General features: G+C 41.3%; 2 long non-coding RNA genes across 2 annotated transcripts in view; one reads left to right on the forward strand and one right to left on the reverse strand.

Moving 5' to 3' along the window:
* LOC111261279 (uncharacterized) overlaps window positions 1–23445 on the forward strand; it is a 77424-nt gene that overhangs the window by 30697 nt on the left and 23282 nt on the right. The window lies entirely within an intron of this gene.
* On the reverse strand, window positions 5728–17167 carry LOC147753359 (uncharacterized). The gene is made up of 2 exons (XR_015311438.1): window positions 14623–17167; window positions 5728–6247 (listed from the first exon to the last, which is right to left on the reverse strand). It is a non-coding gene; the product is annotated as an uncharacterized LOC147753359 (long non-coding RNA).

Below are 23445 nucleotides of genomic sequence, written 5' to 3' on the forward strand. Positions count from 1 at the left end.
GGTCTGGAAGTATTCCAGAAACAAAGCGATGGGAAAGGGAGCACACGAACATTATGAACAAGTAATCCTTGTTTTTTTAACACGTTTTTCGAGAAAAGGGCGGGGAAGGGGAGAAGCGGGGTGGGAGTAGGTGAAAGCTGATTCGGATAATGTCGTTGTCGTGCGGTAAAAACAGTAAGAATCGATGTAAAAAAGGTTTTTAATGTATTGAGAAAGGCTGATGCACTGAAACGGTATTGAGCTCTTTGTCGCTAGGTGTGAGAATTGACCGGTGACCTTGTACGCCGAAAGCTGTATAAATCTGGCTATTGCAAAAAAAGGGGTGCGCTTGGACTTGTGTGTGCATCTAGCGGGCTGTAAATAGGATCGTTTTTTATGTCGTATTTGTTTATGACGCTGTTTAGACAGTGTCGTGTCCCAGTCATCAGCTTGTATCAAGCTGTAAATGTTCCATCAACCAAAGCTATTACGTGTATATTGTAAATAAATGTTAGAAATTAATATTCGAATTATTCCGAATAAATCTACGACGAATTGTACAGAGCAATAATCGGAGTCTCCAACAGATATTTTCTCTCTGACGTATGATTTTGCTTTACGCTATGTAAACCTTATCTAAAAGAAGTCGTTTTCGCACAGCAAAGGAAGCTGATCTCCCGAAGTTCACGAAAGTTCATCATATAAAATCATTACTGATTTCTTAGGTCGTCACTAAAAAAATCCTTTTTGTCGTCTTTTTCTTTGAAAACCCATTTAGAAATATAGAAGGAAAAAAAAAAAGAAAGACGAAACGAATGGGAAATACGCATGTTAAAAGTTACCCCTGCGAAGTTCAATAGATAAACAGTCAAATATTTACCTCTCAACTGGGGCGACAAGGGCAATGCAAACGGTGTTTTTTTGCTACTTACATTTTTTCTTGCCAAAAGGCCGTCACATTTGAATGATGAGGTGAACCCCTCGTCACTCCCGGCTCTTCATCGTACGTTTTGCTCCTTACTGCTTCGTTGTGTGTTAGTTTTATCTGAGAAATTATTAACATGTAATGGATAACGATGATAGGTGCCGCACCATAATGGAGACGCTCGCGATCAAGTAACCTGACGATATGTTGCCGATAATAAGGGAGCTTGCTACCACTTCTGCTAACAGAAGATGGGTTACTGTAAACAACTACAGTAACTACTATCCAAATATCCAGGTTCAAATAGGTCAAAATGCGTAAATAAAAATATTCTGGAAAAAACGTCTTAAGTACAATGAAAAAAGTATATACTCTAGTCAAATACGTTTCTACGTTGAAATATGCTTGTACGTTAAATACGTTGCCTTCTTCCGCGCCCCCTACGTCAACCAGAAGGGTTAGCAGTTCGTACGCTTCTTCAAACGTTCCGGCAAACGTCTGATCGTTCGTCGATAAACGTGATTCAGCGTGGTACGCCCATTCAATTTATTTGATGACAGCTGGTACAACATATAGCGTGAAACAAATGTAGGCATACAATGGAGAATGATATGAGTCTAAGTGTGGAGCAACGTAAACCTCTTATTATGTGAGAAAACAGGTTTTCAGCTGATACGGATGCTCTTTTAATCGTCAGCCTGTCTTTTCTGTAAGTATAATATATTCCCCTACTTGTATAGTTCAGTCTTAACTCTCCCCAGATCTACCTTGTCTTACTCCGACAACATCAGTAACAAAACTCGTCAGTCCTAGCAGATTCAGTCAGTCAGCTAAATTCAACCAAAAACGGTTAGGCCCTAACAAGTTTCAGCGCGTCCTTCTCCATTATCAGGCTATTTGTACTTGTGCTTATGATGATAGGATAACGTGGCTGTGATAGGCGTTATGCAGCGCGCCGATTTGTCACAAATCGTTTTCATATCACATTGTGCAATTGTATAACACCGGCAGCCTAAACACTAGAGAGATCTAGCACCTATGCGCCTTCAACGTCTACTATTACCCCTTCTGTATTGCCTTTCGCGATGTCCTTCCGCCGAACGTAATTGCAAAGACCGCTGTAAGACTATATGTCAGATGCGAAGAATACGCACGTATCGCGTTCGACCCAAGAAGATGCCATTTGGTAAAAAGTTATTGTGAAAGTGTTAAAGGGGGACAATGGGGTATCGTCAAGTTTGACATCGGCTAGTAAACGCTAATAGACGAGAAAGAGACAGCACCCGGCGTTGCGTCGGGACCTCCAACGTTGAAGGTTCCGCTGTAATACGTTTGCCGTATGTTGAGCATCATCACATTATACAATAGATTCCCCAGAGTAACCGTAGTTCGTTAGCCAATCAACTTGACTTATAAGTTGACATGATTTGCTGATGCCAAAAAATCACGTGCTGCGTATTCCGTCATCTTGTCCGTGTCTTCTGCTGCCGCCGCCGCCGCCGCCGCCGCCGCCAGGATGTCATAGCAGCTCTCCAGGTGTCGCCGCCACCTTTGCCGCTGTAGCTACTATATAAATGGTGTTAATAAGAAAGAAACGACTTTCGCTTGTGTCTTGCTTGAAATAATGAAGTTGATCGTAATCGTGTTTTTCTTATTGTAGACGTTTGTGGCTGCCGCCGTCGCTGGCTTTGGTCAGGATGATTTTGCCGGCGCTGCTATGAGCGCCACAGACGCCATAACAGTAAATTGCCAATTTAGCAACTGGAAAATGTTGTGTCGTCATTATCATTAACAACAGCAACAACACCAAGATGTTAATTTTGTTCCTTTTATTCTTGAGACAAACATTCGATATTAGGTGGCAGTCCCTAGCTGTACCGTGTTAGTGTTTATAACGATATCAATCACATCAATAGCAACAACAAAACAGCGCGCGCAGAAGTTGAAGCAGCAGCAGTTACATCAATCAACCACAAAAATAAAATTTGGTGCCATTGAGCAGCACCACGTATACGCACGTTCTGTTATCACTTTGTTATCATTGTCGCCATTTTCGTTCATTCTCCGCAATGCGTTTGAAGCTTCTGTCTCGTTTGTTAACGATACGAACAATACGTTGGGACACTACGGGACTAACCAGCATCTTGCTCGTCGCTGTCGGCGACCCCGTTATCTCTACCGTTGTCGTCAACGCACCAAAAGAGATGATGCTATGAAATCTGACGAAAAACACAAAACCTATACATGACAGTCTATCCATGCCTTGGCGGGAAAAGGCCTCGCTCGCAAAGACACGCGCATGCACAAACACACATCGTGCTCCGGACCGCAGCGTCATCGCTACCTGTTCTGTTACCTGCTTGTGTTTGTATCACTTAGACGGCCGTGGTTACAGACCTATTGCCGTTGCCCGTAAATAACTAGGAGAACGTACAGCGACAACGTTAACGCAATTCAACGCTTCAGGACCAGCATCTTCGCTCACGTACATACCATCATCAGTGTAATTGCGCGATAACAGTTGCAACTGCAGAAAAATAAATTGTTGATTGTCCTATTGTTGTTGTTGTTGTTGTTGTTGCTGTTGTTGCTGCTGCTGAAGTGCGTGTGGTTTTCGCGGTTGTTTTTGTTGTTGTCGTAGTTGTTGGCGGTCCTAGCAGTTAACACTTGACGCTTGCTGCTGCTGATGGAACGCTCGTGGAAACGACAGAACCAGCCGTAGCTGTAGCGGACATTGTCACCTCCTGGAGTTTCAAAAGATGTCGCGCAGGCGGCAGCGACGCTATTGTTGCTGGAAGTGTTTTTACGTTTTGTGAAAGCGGGCGCGCGAAAAAAGCAATTCAAACGCAGGGGGGCTGTTAAGCAATGACATAATGGGATGTACGTATGGCTGTTATTCGTGACATGCTTAGATAGATTTGATGGCTTCTGTAAAAAAAAACAGTGATGATAAATGGCCATCTCGCTAACGGAACGCCATGTTCGGTTCGAGAGACGGCAGACGGCGGCGTATCTACTGCCTAGAACGTAATTATAATAATTATTCATCACTTATTGCTAATATGTAATATCTATTCGTGCAAGATGTGACTGGATACTTTTCACGATTTGTCCATTGCGTTAGAGATGCTGGCAATTTTTATAAGAATACGGTGAAGTTTATAAGGATCTGTTAATGTTAATAATGCAGCAGGTAACGATGAACAGGCGTTAATGATGGGCCGCAGAAATCGTCTTATAGGCTAGTTCGTCTTTGATAACTCGCCGGAACCGTTCGTCATATTACTAGGATGTAGTTTGTTTCGGCAGTGATCGGTACTGCTTTAATGCGAGGATAGGGTCTTAGGAGCGTTCGGCTTAGTTCCTGCAGGCCACACAAGGAAAAGGATTTGTGGGTTTGGTATAAGAAATCTTAGCACCTCCCTATTTCCGGAACCGAATCGCGTTAGTGATCGTTTACTATTAATATTTCTGTATTTGTTTATTGACAAAAAAATTGCCTTATCACTTTAATTTCGTTTTTAGTGGGCGAAGAAATATCATTAAGATATCGAAATTTCAAAGATATTTTTACGGGGCAACATTAATTAAAAGGGTAATGGAGCAGTGGCAATTGAATAGATTTGTATTTCAACCAGACTATTTGCGTGAAGTGCTACCAGCAAACTGGCGCCTCATGTGAGGTCAAGGGCTAATTCGGCTTGACCAGGTGAAACTTACACAGAGTCGGGTATTTCTTCAGAGGTAGCAAAAGACAAACAACGTTCCGAATCAACTGCGACGAGATGACGGGCAAATTGGGGTAAAAAACGAGGCTAATCGTGAGAAAGTAATACAATTACTGAAACACTCGAACGAGAGAACGACAATAGGATTACTACAGCTAAATTGGATGTAATCAATCAATAAGAATGAGTTAATAAGGTAATTGCAATAAAAGAGGGCACTAACAAGGCAAAGTAATAGAAACTGATTGATTACAAGTCGCCTCGGTCGGGCAAACACGATGGGATAACGGGGTTAGTTCTAGCAGAATGGGCATCGTGCCCCTGATTAAAAGCCCAGGCTAAAGTGAAGCTAAACGGATAGAATATCTGTGTATTATTTGCAATGTATTCAACATCGGACTTCAACGTGATAAGCTTTCCAAAATTTCCACGAAGCTACATTAAAGCAGACGATTCAGTGAAAAGACACTATACACACAATGTACAGCTCGAAGTACTGATAAACTTACTTTTGTTGTACGAGATATCGACAATATGTGTTATCTCAAAGCAAAGAAATGCCAAACTACTGGCTAAAATAATAAAATACCGGAAATTTTAGGTACGGGCACTAGGTATCATTTCTGATTGTCACCACGAAATCAATCGTGTTTCTACGCTTCGATTAGAACCCCGGCCACTCTGCCAAAATTACCTAAATTTAGTAGGCAAACACGTTACCTTACCATCGTCACGGGGAGGCGGTAAATAGGGTTGAGAAAGCCATAAGGAACCAATAAATCAATAAAAATGATTATTTTTAATCTTGGCTGTTTTCTAAGTGAGGCACATATTTCGTCGATGTGCCTGTAACAAGGTTCCACAAAACACATATAAATTTAAGATAAACTAAAATTGATATCTATGGGGTAAATATCATATGGTCTTTGCAGTTATAAAAAAGATCAGCAGGCCATCCGGAAGCAGGCCTGGGCGATTCACAGGAAAAAGTGCCTTAGGCGAAATAAATGAAAAATATAGGTTAGTAAATAGCCGGGCGCGTGACTCTTGGAAGAGTTTGCTATATGTTACAAAAAAAAAACAACACACAAATAATAGTCTTTCTGTAGAAGCTTTCTTCTATGTGTTTCTCGTTGCGTTTTTGCTCCGCAAACTTTTTTTTTAGTCTGTTAATATCGTTATTGTAAGATTTATCCGCAGTCATTGTTACGTATTGCCACTTTCAACCAGTGATAAACGTCTGTCTTAAGCCTTGTATACAATTAAATAGCCAATTTGTGCTAATTATCATCATATCGTACTAATCGCCCCTTTTTACGAAAAACTATGAAAACTTAATTTCTAACCACATAGTAGCTAATTTTACTTCATATATTATATTTATAGCTTATGTTATATTTAGCTAATTATTATTTCCGATATCTGCACACTTGTTTGCTCAGTCAGTCAGTCAGTCAGTCAGTCAATTGCAACACTCTACAAACGCTTGTGAGAACACTGAATTTCACGGATCTACAATCGGGCTAAGCTACCCATCTCGGAGTCTCGTTGCTTACGAAATCACCGACTTGTCAAATCTTCACCGGAATATGTCGACTCAGACGTAAACGATTCCCTGAAAAGGTCATAAATGAATTCCGTAGAAACAGCAACAATGGTAGAAATCGTAATGATAGTGATAGAAGTTTTTTTCGTCGTTCCGAAAGCCGGCGCCAATGAAAACATCCGTTTAGTGACTGATCGTCATTAGAAGTAATGCAACTTGTGATTCCGGACTGTAAAAATTACGGCATGCGGCTTGATGCCAATTGCTCAGCTTGTCCAGCTAATTTCAGTAAATTGGTCCAATCGCCATTCTCGTTTCAACATCTTTTTTTGCGGCTATTCAAGGACTGAAGGCTAAACAAACGGGGCTCTAGTTGAACAAAACGTAATCTAAGTTAACCGCACGTACTCTTCTCGAATAAATAGTCCAGCTTGTCACCGCGGTACTTCCACTTGGGCTATCGTCGGCTTTGAATGGGCTAAGTTCCGACAATATACTAAATGATTCCAAATCAAAATGTACAGTCAATCGATTACAAAAGGAATCGACCTAAAGTTTAAGTCACATGCGGGTGTTTCACTTTTTTTTACTAAGGACAAATTGAATACTGAATAAGACTGTCCAAATTGACAAACTAGCCTTATAAGACTGGAAGGTCAATATAACTGAAATCTGACCAGTTCTTTTTATCCCCTAACTTTACTAATTAAAACTATAAAGCTAAACATGCTACTATAGATACGAGGCCTGTCTATCTGATTTCCGGCCCAGTATGGCGATTTTGCCGTATTTATAATCCGCCCTAGAGCTACCCAAATCTTTCCCATAAGCCTCTCCTTCGCTAAGGAATCACTTGTAAAGTGTCGTCTTACCCCCCATTCGTAAAGGTCGTAAGACTAGCAAGCCAAAAAGGTGCACATTAGGGTGTTGTTTTTTCGTAAGCGAGAAAGAATAGAGCAGCCATTTTGTGCAAATATTTATCCAATAATTTATGTATCTACAATGACCAGCTGTTAGCGGAATGTGCCTGTACCTTCTACATAATTAGATTGGGTCTACTGACGAGGAAATGGCCAGCCCTTGGGAAACTGAGACGATACATGTATAACAGATTGTGATACATTTAAGTAGTACTCGACAAAAAAGCTAAACGGAAATCCTCATCAAGATCACTTAGACGATTGATCTTTGCTATTCTCTAGAACGAAGCTTCCAGCTGATAAAGTAAGGGCTGAGGTTGAACGCGAACCAGACAGAAACCCTTGTAGGCTAATGATGATGACACCGATGGAACATCCTTGACATATCTGCTTTTTAACAGAGTGAAGCACGACTGTCATATTCAACTTACACCTTTCAAAAAAAAACCTAATAGGTCTGTCAATCATTATCTAATATAGGAGCTAATAAGGCAAACTTTTACTAGACTCGTTTCAACATCTTTCTACATAAGGAGTACAATACGGAATCGGTACCATGGCTTCGCTATCTATATACGCTAAGACTATCCTAACGCATTTCATGGCTCAGGGCACACGCCACGCAGGAGGTGCAGCAAATTCCACTAAGCACACAAATACAAGATTTGCCCCAGTGGTAAAGGTAAAATGAGTTTTATAAATTTTAAGGCCAACCAACTGATTGATATCTGCTCATCACACCGTTTCCGTGCCGTGACCACCCCGATAATACCATCGCGTGAAAGTAATTAAATTACTTTCACCGATATGTGTTTGAGCATGGTATAGGGTATCCGTAATAGTTGCCAACTCAGATGCGAAACGAACAGATAACGCGCCGGGCGTGAAGATTACGCGGTAAGGGAATCCGTAACGCTTAGAATATCAAATATAGGGGAGACTGCCGAGGATGTCTTTGAGATAGGTTTTGCGGTACTATATAGGCTCATGTTTGTAATGGCCGCTATCTGAGTGATGACAACGGTAAATTACCGGTTTAGCCTGTTGGCTGACTAGATAATTGATATATATATATATATATATATATATATAAGGATTTGTAGAATGCGTTCTTTGAAAAAGATACGTTTCTACTCGAAGAAAGACGGGAGCGAAGGAGAAGTTGAAAGGAACCGAACAAACTTCACACGAAAGTTGTAATGCAAATTAAGTGATTGGTCATGACCTATTGTAAATGTATTTGAAATAATATATTATACACCAGTAGAATAAAATAGTTTTAAGAAAAGTTTTTTGAAATAAGGCGAAGTAGTTGCGTACAACTACGCATTGGCGGAGTGAGCTCAATATCGGGGATTATCAAAAATTGAAAGAACATTCGATGACTTACTCATTCAAAGGTAGTTAATTACCTATATACAATATTAATATAAGTTCGACAAATGCCAAGGCAAGTTATACTCGTATGGCGTATCTAAGTTTGTGTACGTCAAAACAAACTTAATTCGAAAATACATAGAGATAACTACATTGTCCGGAATCCCCTCAAATAGATCTCAGCATAGCGCTGTATCCTTTCGATCGTTCGCAGTAGAATGATCTATTACTCTGACTTTACAAAAATCACTTGGAAGAAGAACTTGCGGTTCACAGTTATTTCATAATTTTTTGCAATATACTAAGTATGCCACGCAATATATAGACTATTGACGGGTGATAAATTTTAATTGTTATTTGTTTCAAAATTGGAAATAATTAGTGGATCGGGATAGCTTCTGAAAAAGAAAGATACCGCTGGAAGTATAGACATGTAACCTCAATGTCGAACAACGTCAATGTCGAACGGGGTCTTACGAATAGCAGTGAGTCTCATCAGCCAAAAGAAGGTACCAGGAAAGCACCTCAAAAATCTGTAAGATAGTTAAGTCATAAACCTGGCATCGGCAAATCAAGTACTTATCACATTTTAAGACGTTACAAATGAGAAAGTTCTATTCTAGCAGTGCTAGACGCCATCAACAACGATGGTGTGGATGATTTTACAAATGTTACTCGGAAGAAAATTTAGGGGCACAACGAGCAAAAGAGCATGTGTGGACTAATTAAGTTACGCTCAAATTAAACGGTGCAGTTAATTGACATAACTTCACTTACTGGGCAGATGTTGGTTCATCTGTTATACAGGAAAGCCATGAAAATTTACCAATATATACAGTGTGGTGCAACGACTCAAGAAAAGGCTTATTTGGGCCAGTTTTTTTTGATAGTGCAGTGATTAATCTCAGTTACGTGAACCTACTGCGTGAATGTATTGTCTTTATATCCTTATCAGAATCCTGCGAAGAGAGAGTTCCTGCTCGTCTCCCGACCTGACCCCAATAGATTTTCCCTTACAAAGATACCTATAAGATGAAGACTGTGCCCGAAAGTCGACGACACCGCGATTGAGTACGAACGCACCACGAGAGTAAACGAAATGTCTGTTGAAATACGTTTACCAATAGTCCGCCGTCATTAACAATGTTTTGACCAGAACGATCATAACTTTGAGTACTTGCGGTAACAAGAAAATGTACATATTTGATGTAGATTTTTTAGCAATTCAAATGATAATTATATACAAATATATAAAAAGATGTGAAGTGTACATGTTTTTGGACGCCCTGTATTAACCTAAACTCATCTAATGCTATAAACTACATGTAGTTATGTGCACCGACAATATTCGGGGGTGAACTCAATTGATCCTTTCAAGCCGACCATTTGAAGTAGTTGCTCCTGTAGTCTTTTTCATTCCAGTATTGTTTTTAGGTAAAAAAAAAAAAAAGCTATACTGAAAATTTACGGGATGTCGTTTGTACTCTTTGAAAGCTAAGCGAATGGAACCATCAGAATAGGCCATCACATCCTGTGCCTTGTGGCCATGATTTAAAGAGAGAAATTTCATTAATTTGATTTTTACCTACAAATAGGCGTTTAGTTTTTCCTAAAACTAGAGTAGGGAGAGTTCGGGGTCGTTGATATCTCATATAGTAGTGTGAATATCGATTTGACATTGACACCGGTTCTAATCATACAAGTGATATGGCCGTATGGGTAATTTGTTTGTCTGTATTAGCGTATTTCGAGCATTACCGTTGATTGATACTACGAGATCGCGTTGGCTCTACGAAACAAGGTCGATTAATGATACCATTATACTCATGTCGCTTCATATTGAAATCAGGTGCACCTTATATTCTGATTTCAATTTACCTGCACCATTCATTGGTGACACCCTTTCTGGACCTTAACAGGAAACGATCTTACATTTACCTCATTTTGAAGGGGAAACCTATCGTCTCATCTAGCTGAAGCCCTTCTCAGACAGTCGTTATCAAAAACTTATCCGCTGGCATAGGTTCTTAGTAGAACCAAAAGCTCTTTTTCTTACTTGTAAAACATAGTTCGACAATGTTTAGGTCATGCTCCAGTTTGTTTTCAACACTTGCCTTTAGGATGAAATATGTCAAAGGTCTCGTATCCTCAATCCAGTAGAAATCAACGTTTTACCGTTGAGTTCGACAATGCTTTATTCATCTCGGTTACGAAAGATGCCGTTGCCCTCCAGTTAGAGGACAAGAGCAATGCCGCCAGTAACAATGAACGTCTTGATTCGCAAATATCTCATTGTGCACTCTCTGTTATGGACGAAACGGTTAGTATCTTCTAGATTTTTTTAAAATTTTCAGCTTCCCCTTTCCTAGACTCCCTGATTTTCTGCAACCGTTCCTGGTACCTGCTCTGATCTTCTGTCACCTTTATTCAATACAAGCGTTTGATCGTGTCACGGGGCTAAACTGTCACCTGGACGTCATCCGTTGCCATCCCATCCATTGAGAACTTCGCTAAGTTCAGGTATTCCTTTGCTCCCGCATTTTAAAGAGGGTTTTAAGCCAGCGGGAGTAGCCGCTCGTCCCAGCTAAGAAGTTAACTCAAAGAGAAAGAAGAAGATTTCAACGACTATAACGACAATGAAGAAAATAGGCTATGTTGAAAAAACAGCGAACATTTTGGATTGTTCTTTGTTGCCAGTTGCACTGGTCGCTGTATATCGACTTCCCCTGTACTACCCCAGTCACGATCTCCCTTTCACAGGCATAATACTTTTGCTGTCACTGCTCACTGTCCATCTCCTGTCGTCTATAGCGACCGCAGGCTGCAGCTGTGCTTCGAATGCGCACGATTACTATCGGAAAATAAAAAAAAAAAGAGCGAAAAAAGGCCGAAAAACGTTCAGACGAGAAGTTCAGCTCCGAAAAAAAGGATCGGATCATATCCCAACTAACTGCTCTAGACCAGATTTTCTACTATGCACCCGCTTCCCCGTTGCCTTGCTCAGACTCGGCTGAGCTGATGGCAGCTCTTCAGCGTTCGACGGTAAGGAACAGTTTTCACCAGGACCGCCGACGTTTCGCTTTATGTCGGCCTGATGATGCTGCCGTTTACAGGGTTGCTGGTCAGATGAACAGAATTAAATGTAAATACTAGAGCGATGGTGGAAAATTCGAAACGAGCCACTGGCCCAAGAGCATAGAAAAAAACTAAGGAATTCTGTCTTGCCAACCACGCCAGAAACAGCATTTTTTGTCTATCACGAAGCTGTTTTATCATATATGTCTTGTCGTATATAATAAATATACTTCTCCTTTCTGAAAGACGATATTGGTTGGAGATACGTTGTACGTTTATTCATTTTTGTTTGGTTTTAATCAAGTTTATTGAAGCCAGATTATGAGCTAATGATATAACAACCTGGTTTTAAGGCTCAGAATGGAAATAAAAAACCTTTTAAATGTCAATAAAGATGTATCTCGTTATACTGTACAAATAAAACTAAGAGTTACTCAAGTTCCAAATGGTGTCTCCCCTACATAAATGACAACACTTCTCTCATTGCGGCCCAAGCGGTTTATTGATTGAAACATCGATATATATTACCGTATATCTATAAATTTTTCATCAGCGTGTGAAAAAGTTCACAGACTTAATACCTCAGTACTAAAAAGCACGATTATCAAACTGCAACCGACAAATAGTCCCTTCGTACGCTACAAATACGTCAGTGCATCACGTAATCACGTACTGGCGCGTGAGACATTGCACCCACTTCCTGTCTCGATATATTTATACTTCCCAATGATCAGGAGTACGTAAACTAGCGTCATAAAGACGTGTGCATGGTCAGTGGTCATGGTGAGTTTCTGGCTAGAAAGCTGACGATCAGTCTGTTTTACGAAGTGGACAGCAGAGTTCTGTGTGAAGGTAGTGAGCGCTGGTACGTATGTCTGTGTTACACATACGCCAGAATTATGGAATAAAGAACATGCACACACATATATACGTGTATAATGGATTTAGTAGTGGCTGTTGAGCTGGACAGCGTTAGGCTGATGCATAAGTTTGTACAGCCATGTAAGCCACCGTAGTAGGCCACTCATAAACCATCATCAATATCATAGATTACCTTCGTAACATAATTCATTCGATCCTCGTTCTTGCTTGAACAAAATCAAACAAATTGTGGACCCTTGTCATTTACGAGCCAGTCTGTACAATCATCAGCTCGTAATATGGCTCATCGTTTTGTTCTTCATGTAAAACTGCATGATACGAATATCAGCCCGTTTCACTGGGACGGAGCAGAGGGTGCAAATCATGGATATCGTTATCGATTTATTAAAAGATAAGCTGGTCGATGATGCCTCGAGCTTTAGTCAACAACGATAGCCGCATGCAGCAATATATGGTCGGGGCAGAAAACCAACGAGGAACAAAAGGGGGAATTAATACGGATAGAAACAGATTTTGTTTACGAAACTATTACGACCGACAAAATACACTGCATCAAAAGTTATATGGGTCACATAATTATACTATGAGGATCTTTTCGCATGAGCTGCAAGTTTTCAGGAATTTCACCTGCACAGTTGGTCTACTGCTCAAGACGCCTTGTGGTTTAAGAATGCATAAACCATCTATAACTTGTGCACGTGGAACACGATGTTTTCGTTCCCTCAATACAACGACCGGCTCACTTCGCCCCTTCGATCTTTCGGATCGTCTCCGATAGCTTTTAGAAGAACGACACGATCAGCAACAATGCTACTGGTTTCTACTTAAAAATATTCTTCTGGTGTGTGGCTGATTCGAATCCTGATTCTCTCTGGCCACTGGCCTCAATGAAAGGAAATGATGCGAAAAAAATTATTTTATCGTTTTAATGCCTCCATCCATATTTACTGTGTTGGAAACGAGGCTTACAACTTGGAAACAGCCTGTGACCACAGACATTCTTCGTATTGGAAACTGCCCCGGGTAGTCGTCAGTGGGTACGTGGTATTCGTCCGAGATCAAAATTTAGATGTCAGAGCCCCTCCATTGTGTTAAAAATCAAAAAGTGCAATTCAGAACGCCGTCGTCAAAAGTATGATACCGTTTTTGTTTGAACATCGCGACGTACTGGAAGCAGCTCACGTATCAGCTGAGACCATGAATGATTGATTGTTCCTGTTGTTTTTTTCTATTCCCCATAATAGTACTCAGTTAATTACGCATGTCAAGGTATTGATGGCGAACACGTTGATCTGGTTCGGTGTCCGCTGGAATCACTTTTAATTAGATTAAACTTTCTAATAGTCATAGGGTAAACAAATAGAGAGCGTTGAAAGAATCGAATCGTTGAAAAAAAAAATCGAATTACCAGCGGAATCATTGTAAAGACAATTATTCTTTACTTATTAGGATGGGGTTCAAAAGAGAGCTCGAAGCATTGTGTCTCGATTTTTCAACTTTGTATAGTTCTGCGTAAACACAATCGGTTTAGATTGTCCCATAGACAAAAGTTAATGCGTTCCCAATATGCGGCCTAACTTTATCGTGTGTGCCTGGCAGTGGCGAAGATTTCGAACAAATGGACTTGTCATGATCTGATCGCTACGAATAACTCAGGCGGGAAATGTATCGCACATTAGTAACTTCCAACTGAATGATATTGTGACAAGGTTGCTAATTAAACGTATGACGTTCATAGCAGGCCATTAGGCATATGGGCATGTAGCTGATTTAATAGGAAAGCAAGGTCATCAAGTGGCCCGGCCAAGGTCGGGTACTAAGTTTCCAGCTATCGAGTTGATGTCTGACAATCCTAATCCGTATCAAGCCTTCCTATGTCTCTGTGCCTGTGTTTAGAATAGAGCTTATGTCCAAAGGCTTAGAGGAAATTGTCTGTAGTTACTGTGTTTGTAATAGGTCACTTTGGATTACGCTTCTACAGGTATATTGGACTAGGAATAAAGAAGGGTATTAGTCGTTACTAAGCTTCTGGCAATTGACTGTCGCTTACCTATATAGTGGAAAATGGCTGTATTAAATACACCGGTGATTGGTGGGAATTATAGTGTATATACAGGGTGTATGTCTAGACTAGTTTACAGTCATAACGTCGCTATCGAGCTGAGACAATACGTGAATGATGGCACTTACCAATGACAATATCCCTAGCGTGACGCAGGCCGAGTAAAGCTCGCAGCAGAAGACACGAGTTCCATGAATAAGTGCCATACTCCAACAGCAGTGAAAGCATTGCGATTCACTTCGGTGATACATTTTGATTAACGACACGCAGTCAGAAACTACTTGTTTTTAAAGGACCGACCGACGTTACCTCTGCAGCTGAGAAGACTTTACGATTTAACGAAGACCTCAAACACTTTGAAAAACAACGAATATTTGACCGCTTACGGAACCGCAAGGCACAGCGAGACAGCGCTTTGAACAGAGTAGTACATGTTGGCTGGAGGTATAGCGCTTCAAACGGCGTTGGCGTAATGGAAAATTCGAGCTTTTAGCCCTGCATGATTGAGCGCCATGCCTATTAGGTGGATTTCCATTTCTCCAATTAGCCGATTCAGTGGTAGAAACGTAAACTTTTGCAGAAACTCGCTCTTGTCGTACTCTCGGTTCTTGTATCCGGCCGAATGATCGGGGATGACGATTTACTATAGGAGACGTGTTAGACGTTCTTTGCCTTTATCTCATGGCATAAATTTCTACCCAAAAATTGGAGATCCTGAAGGCCGCTGAATAGCAGTGGTATTGTCCATACGATCTACTTGTGCGCGGCAGCGACACTACATGACACGTAGGCTCTAGATGTCATTTAAAGACGAGATAGGATCGCAGGTAAAATATCTCAGCTCACTGTGCTGGAGTCCACTCAACGCAGCGGTCGTTTCCATTAGCTACAAATCCCTCGCTTTTCTAACCTATCATTATTATTCAAAATACTTCCCTGACGATCGCAGAAATATATCTTCAGCTATCGGACTGTGGCGTTCTGTCCGGTGAGATCGCCGTAATCGGGAGTAGTATTTCTCACTATCGCTTCTCTGTGGCTGAAAGGCTGTGTCTCGATGCAACCGTCGCGAATGACATCAATAACCCAAGCCGAAACTCAATGGCGATCGTTTTGCAGTGGACTGTCGTAAACAATACTCATTTTAGACTTCGTGAAGTGCATGCGACTGCGCTCATATACTTCGACACCAATGAAATCGAAGACTTCGGCGTCTGTCACCGCCAGCAGGGCGAGCGAAGACAGATGCAGAGTCACACTCGGCGATCGTGTATTTTCCCTTGAAAAGTGTTAGATATTTATCGGAGCATACTTTTGCAAATGATCTGCTCTTCAACGTCTCTTCGTGTGGTGAATTTTCTCGTAGTTCACTTCGCTTGCATCAATCCTTAATGGATGATGGGAGGATAACCGACAGGTCAGTCCCTTCAAGATCGAACTATCCTTCACAGATTACCACTATTATGTATCATAAACCAGACCAGTATTTTGTGAACAGAGAGAGCTTCGAAGACAAATCGTGGGTCGATGGCACACGATGCTCTTTTTTTTGGGCTAACCAAACGACAGTCTGAAACGAATTTGTCAACTGTAGTTTTTTCAACTAACTTTCTGACGTGGAGCATCAAAGTAATGCCAATGCTATTTATACGCATGCCAAATAATCAATCACGTTCACATGGTTAACTAATTCTTACTATCGTTATTATTGGCGCTTTACTCAGGATCGATACTTAAGCCTTCCCATACTTCCGGTGTCAAAAACAACACTAGAATCAATAGATCAGTCTTGCTCGTTGTAACTCTATCTTCATCGTGGCACCGCGGAAAGTGGAAGTCCTGAAGGTGGGATTACGAACGACGTATGGGTCGTTGCTTTGAGTACGGTACGAAATGGTTCAGACAGAATCGCCAATAGCTACAACTCACTCACATGATAACATTATATTCGTTGACAACTTAGATGGAAGCTTGCTTCTAGATAACAACTATATATCCATATGTACGCGTATTTGTGTCTGTTACGCTGTGACTAACAATGGGATCACGTCACGCGGCAGAGACGCCGTAAGTTTATCAACGACAATCGGAACTGTATCAGCCGCAACGAAATAGCCTCTGTCACTTTTCGAAATTCACATAGCACGGTTTTACAGCTGTGTCACCGTTGACGCTTTAGATGTGCTCTAGTCTGAGACATGGCTCTCACGTTGACTACTGCCAACTGGCCGCACCAAGCGCGAACGGAGGCCGTGCTGGACGCGCGGAAGCAGAGTTGTGGCCGTACTATCAATATCAGAGTGAGACGACTGAAGACCAACGCGCTAGTCTTCGACGGTCGTTCGAATCACGCCAAGTCATCACCTGTACGAATCACAATTAAGCCTGGGTAGAGGTGAGGCACAAGTAGTCAATACAAGGGATCACTAAATGTTGTCAAAGAAGCTAACGGCGTCAAAAAAAAACCCCCGTCGTATACGTAACGCCTGCAGGCTGTAAAGAGCTCTGTTCAGTGGCCGTCTATCGTGGCGCTACCGGCTAATGTAAAGTTGTGACATTTCATCTGGCGCTTAGTTGGTCTTTGGCGGCTTCAATATTGCGAAAAGTAGTGACGTTTCGCGCACAACCTTGCCAAATGAATGGATGTATCAGCGGATGACTGCTGAGTCTATGCTTGCGGGGATGGCTCGCGCCGTTCCACTGTGGAATAGTTGGTAGCAAATCGTTCAGGGAGCAACTGGCAGTTACCCTCGCCTCTACTGCTCGCCCATCGGCACAGCGTACCTTGTTACCCACCCGGGAGCAGCCCGGGGACTGAAGCAATAGCTGAGCGGCGGCATTAGGTGTTGCTCACTTGCGACACCGGAGCAAGGGTAACTATTTAGTTGTCCATCAGCGGATCACAAGTAGCGGGATGATCAGGGAATGCCCTATAACTAGATGCTGTGAAGCGACCAGCAATGTCCGGATCAACCTGCAGGAGTTTCTGTAGAAGCAGTGACAAAAGGGTCAGTGTACTCACTCGACAGAGCTATACTTCTGCCCTCTATCAACCATACCACTATAAAAATACAATATATCGATATCATGAGCAGTAACGCATATGGATTCTGAAAAGAGATGCGAAGGCCAATTTAACGGATCTGTATATCCTTGGCTCTGAATCAAGTTAGCAGGGACTCGAGTGTGTTCACTGGAAATATTTCAAAGTACATTAGGACCATTTCGAAATATCGATACATAAACTAGTAGCAATAGTAATAGTGATTTTGACTACTATTATACGATAGCTAAAGCCGTAAACACTTACTCTTCTGTTGGCTTAATGATACTAACGTGGTTCGAAAGTTTATCTGTTCATGCCTGATGCTACTCCGATCGTCAAGGATACTAACGGTATTTGATCTTTTAAGAGATTATGAGTATCACTGCAGTGATACTACTCGTTTTGTCCAATTTATTACTCACGGAACGTTTTGTCACGACTACCCACTTCTCTCTTCCTTCACAGGATTTCTCTGCGGAAACTTTGAGCGGACGGACCCTTGAAAGACATTCATCGAAGATCACGCAGTCTCTGTAATTGGTTTAGCAATGGCCAGTGCAATGAAGATTTTTCTGCGACCCAGTCCTTAGACTGACGAAATATCTAACGGTAATAGCGGACGCGAAACTCAAAACCTAGAATTCCTAAACATAGTTGACATGCTTTGGAAATCAGGCTCCGATACGACGGAAGGTCTGCTTGTTTTTCGTCAAAGACAGATTGATCTTAAAATGTGATGGTCATTAGCTTTGTTACGATCATTAGCAGTTAACGATACTTGCACGATACGTATAAGATACGAGGTTCTCGCAATGGTGCGGTGGTAACGTGTTTGCCTACGAAGTTTAAGGACGCTCAATGAGGTGATCTAAGATTGAAACCAGGCGCGATACGCTTCGTTTCGTGTTGAAGGAGGACAGAAATATTTAGTATTGCGCAAGACCGTACCAGTCGTAAACATTTGAAAAATGTATGCCGTAACGCAAAAGTCTAGCTATTTCTTGTTCCGCAACCGCGTACGAAAACTGTTTTGCTCGTATATCTTGCCTTCACAACAGCTAGGCCAGTTCAAATCAGTTCAGAATAAATATCTACAGACTTAGATTAATAGATTGCGACTACTTCCATGAAATACTGACTTTACAATATAACAGTAAGTGCGGACTTCTCTGAGATGGTTAATGATAGCTTTACAATTTTGTCTTCCTAAAATGGTAAAAGCTATAAAGCATATAGCGATGTCAACTTTCAGTTAATAGTCATGTTAAACTTAACAACAGCCTCATATAGAGCTTCCACATGATGAAGTGTCCCTTTCAGGCCTTGACCAAGCTTAGCGAAAAAGCACAACGACCAAAACACCGTGATAGAAGTGAAGTTGAGACTGTTGCATTCGTGTAACATCTAACTATGGCTGAAACTCAACTCTGAATTTGGTAATAGAGAATCATTTCCTTTATTTTGCTCAGTTATTAACTGGCCAATAGTATCTCAAAAAGCCATGAGTGTAGGAAGAGCGTCTGGTTAAACTTGAAAAAGAAGACAGATATATGCGTGTCATTGTAGAATGTGAGCGCTAACTTTGGACGGAACTTGTCAGCATGGTCTGATACACTATAGATTCGAAACTCTATTATTGTCACACTTCGTTTTCAAATCATGAAGGTGAAGTTCGCTTGAAGTATTACATTTGTATAGGATCAATCTAGGTCGTATCAAGTCACGCACAGTTTTAACTTTCAATATAAATCTTACGTTTCGTATTTAGCTGACTTCGGATGAAGCCTTATGACGAATCAAGGCATATTTGCTTTATAAACAGAAAATTTTGCTATCCACTGTGCTAAATTTCTATGGTTATAATCTTAAGCGTGCTCTCTATCTCGTTCCGTGTTTACACAAAATTCTAGATTTATGGGGTACATCTGACTGCGCTTGCGTGGCCTTCAAGCGAGCCAAATCGAGCGCTGTTCCTGTACTCGATCACCTTGGGATGCACTACCTTACCATTAGGAAAGACCACATGGGCAAGGGTTTCCGTTATATTCAACTTGCTGGTGTCAGGCCATTATCGTAAGGGTTCGACTTCGGTTCTCATCCACAGCAAGCCATACGTTTCCATGTGTATGGCCGTAAGAACAACGCTGTAACAAAACGGTGTTTTGCGTCCATATCGCAGTCGTCCATATAGTTTCGATATGCGATAAGCTAATCGTCGTCAGGGAATGCGATCTGCTTAAGGGGCCTTTAAAATCGGGTTGTTTGATCCACGCGGCGGGCCATCGGGGACTGCTGTGTCCTGTCGAACCTAACGACTTCAGTTTAAAGCCATTAGCTGTGGAATAGATTGTAGAAGGAGGGAGGCGGTAGCGGTTGAAGGGACGAGGTACACATTACGATATCCTTGTCGAGTGTGACAGCGCACAGGCGAACAAGAGCCTCTACTTTCTTTTGAATCATACGGATGACAACATATAGGCGTTCGCCGGGTCCGACTTACGACCAATACAATAAGTAATAATGACAATATTAGGGTTGTCGTCGGAATAAAAGTGCTAATTTCGCAATTGTCGATGCCTCGTACGTATTGCATTATAATCCGGTCGTCCACCGTTGATGGGCCGAGAATCGTATATGGTATTCCTTAACAATAATGAATTGATTAAAAATCGTATTGTGACACATTAGGAACGTTACTCTAATGTGAAGAGATGGAAGATGTCGCAGGAATACAATTTTTAGGACAAGCAGTAAACTCAACATGCAACTACGAAAAACAAATCTCTTTTCTTCTGCTGTATATTATGCACCTACGGTCTATCAGGACTGCGCCAAGTTCAACCAGCTGGTGACTAGATAGTATCGGTGGCTAGGAAGCTGCCACACAAAGCGTCCAAAATCTTTCGTTTAGAGAATGAAGAGCGCTGCTCGTTTGAGCGATGCGTGTAACTCCAAATTTCTATCATAGGGAGCGATGTTTTCAATGTACGATTTAATTAGTAACTGCCAAGTCCGACAAACCGGTCCTACTAGTGTTTTGGACACTTCGATGCAAGTTCATGCAGAACCTACCTTATCATGTCACAATCGATTGCATTAGTCGTACTGTCGCTAAGAGTTATCCATTTTCGAACTTGAATAGATGTTACGGTTTCGTTTAATTGACCACTGCTAACGGCCACGTCGAGCACCACGAAGCACAGTGTATCTACGCCTCGTTTCAAACACAAATTACGTGACGTATCCGTAGGTAAACACGTCACTGTTACACCGTCGTCAAGACATACCCGCAACGTGCTACCATACGGTTGCTTTATTTGAGTATTGTGAGCACTTCGTTCCCCGGCGTGCTACCTGGTGCTTTTCCATTACGATTTCCCAAATTCTGCGACATTCGAGCCGTGTCGCATATTCCTAAGCGAGAACAAAAAATCATGCTTGTTGTTCAAAAAACATTGAGATTCTAGCTTGAAATAGTAGAGTGCGGACGGACTAGCGTTGGCTCACCTGCTGCGTGAGTTATTTTGTTTCTGCTTATATAGGGCCGCTGGTACAGCTCCGAGCAAAGCCAATCTTTTTTCGTAAAATGCCACCGTTGTATGACTCCAGGTGAGCTCTGTGTACAACAAGTTGCTACTTTTGATGTCCAGTTTCAAAACTGCATTATTCATCCTTCGACTTACGCTTTCCGATCTCCTGACTTGTCTAGGTTGTCCTAGTTAGATTGGTTTATGTGTCTACTAGCAGCCTGAGCTGGGATGGCTACTTTCAGAAGCGCTACACGTCCGGTTGAGTCTCAAGGATCCTAGGTGTCTATAGGCCTAATAATACCACGATTGTCTAACAACGTTATGATTTGACAGGCCAGAGTGAGATGTAATATTTGGCTCAATGCGTGTTGTCTACAGGAGAAAGAAAGCCAACTGCTGAATTTGCCATATCCATTGAGAATTTTCTTTTACGCGTTTGGCTTTGCCCTTCAACCACGAAAAATTGTGTTACCAGTCAGTTGTTTACACTACTTAGTACAATTTGAACGAAAAACAATTAAATTACTGCTTAGCAATAATTTATTTCGCCTAAAGAAAAGCCCGTTTATCGTTGGAAATATGTGTACAGGCATTAGTTCACAGCGCGCCATATCACAAAAGCGGAGAAAACGTTAATTGCCAATAGCAATAATGTGTTCTGTCTCCGTACCGCTCAAGTGGCCCAACCATCTTGTTTCTAACACGTAAGCGCGACGTGTAAACTCTAATAATTGTTTATCATGCGGTATATTGTAACCGTATCTTTGTTTAGTTATTGTTACTTCTTCTATTTGCCCGTATTTTCACAGCCCGCGCCTTACTGCCTTAGATGTAACGGAAGGGCTTAGACTTAGAGAGGTCGTGATCATTTTGTGATCAACAAATTAGATCGTAGTTTGTATCCTTGACTGGTTCTGGTTTACTCGTGAAAACCTGCTCTTTCGCATAGGCCTAATAAAACCAACCAGGGAGAGCGAGATCTCAAAAACATATACTTTAATATGCCATGAGAGGGTTGGCGTGTGGAAAAGATCGACGATGAGATCGATGTCGTAACCCTCAAATGTACTATATATATATATATACAAAGAAAAAACAGTCTCAACTTGAATACTGCCAATGCCGTAGGTAAGTTTAGGTGAAGGAACTTAGGAAACCTATGTTGAACTGTCAGAGCAAGTGCCTAATAAGCTCTCCATTAATGCCCTCACGATCTTTAAGATCGAAATGTGACAGTCACTTTACCACTTAGCCGTTCGGATGGAAATGGGGTTGATCGAATGATGAAAAAAGTGAGTAAAAAAAAAAAAAAAAAAACCGCGTGAAATCAATTATATGGAGCCATACTCTAAATCGAAGGGAGTTGTCCCTGTCGGAGGGGTTCTGATGGGGGTTACAGGAATCTTTCCAGCTAAAAAGAAGTTTTTATATCTGGTCCTGTCGGTAAGTTAAATTTGCATAAGTTACCCTTTATAGGAAACGAAGTGTGTTGACACTCGGGTTCAAACGTAGACTATCTCAGGTGCCCCTAAGTTTAATAGACGAATACGTTACTATCACATCAGAATGAAACTCCAATGTGCCGTGCTGGCTGGAGCAGACTTTTCTCCGCACTTGTTGGAAGTGTTCCGATGTTTTTTATTGTTCAAACGGTCGAAAGCGCTCACTCATTTCATCATTCGATCAACCCCATTTCCATCCGAACGCCTAAGTGGTAAAGTGACTGTCACATTTCGATCTTAAAGATCGTGAGGGCATTAATGGAGAGCTTATTAGGCACTTGCTCTGACAGTTCAACATAGGTTTCCTAAGTTCCTTCACCTAAACTTACCTACGGCATTGGCAGTATTCAAGTTGAGACTGTTTTTTCTTTGTATATATATATATATATATATATATATATATATATATATAGTACATTTGAGGGTTACGACATCGATCTCATCGTCGATCTTTTCCACACGCCAACCCTCTCATGGCATATTAAAGTACTTTATTTGTCTAGAGTAAATAAAAAAAATTAATAGTCTCGAGTCGAAAGTCAACCGGTGTTCATTTTCAATACGCCCAGGACTCATTATCCCAATCTTTCAGCCCAGGAGACTTTAGAAGTGATAAAGTTCAAAGCGACAAACTTACTTGGTCAAGGCTAAACATCACATTCAAAACATTCATGTTCACACTGTGGAAAAAGGTTTACGTGGCTCTAAGTATGTAGGCAACAATAAAACATTATTTTATTTTCAGTATTTGTACCTTAGAAGGTGGAACTAGCTTACCCTTTAAAGATTTTAGTTTACAGGATACACGATAAGATCTTTAATATAATTCCTGAGGCGGAATTACCTATAATGGCTGCGGTTCTTACAGATGAT

This window comes from Varroa jacobsoni, unplaced genomic scaffold (genome assembly GCF_002532875.2).
Source record: "Varroa jacobsoni isolate VJ856 unplaced genomic scaffold, vjacob_1.0 scaffold_542, whole genome shotgun sequence".
NCBI lineage: Eukaryota > Metazoa > Arthropoda > Arachnida > Mesostigmata > Varroidae > Varroa > Varroa jacobsoni.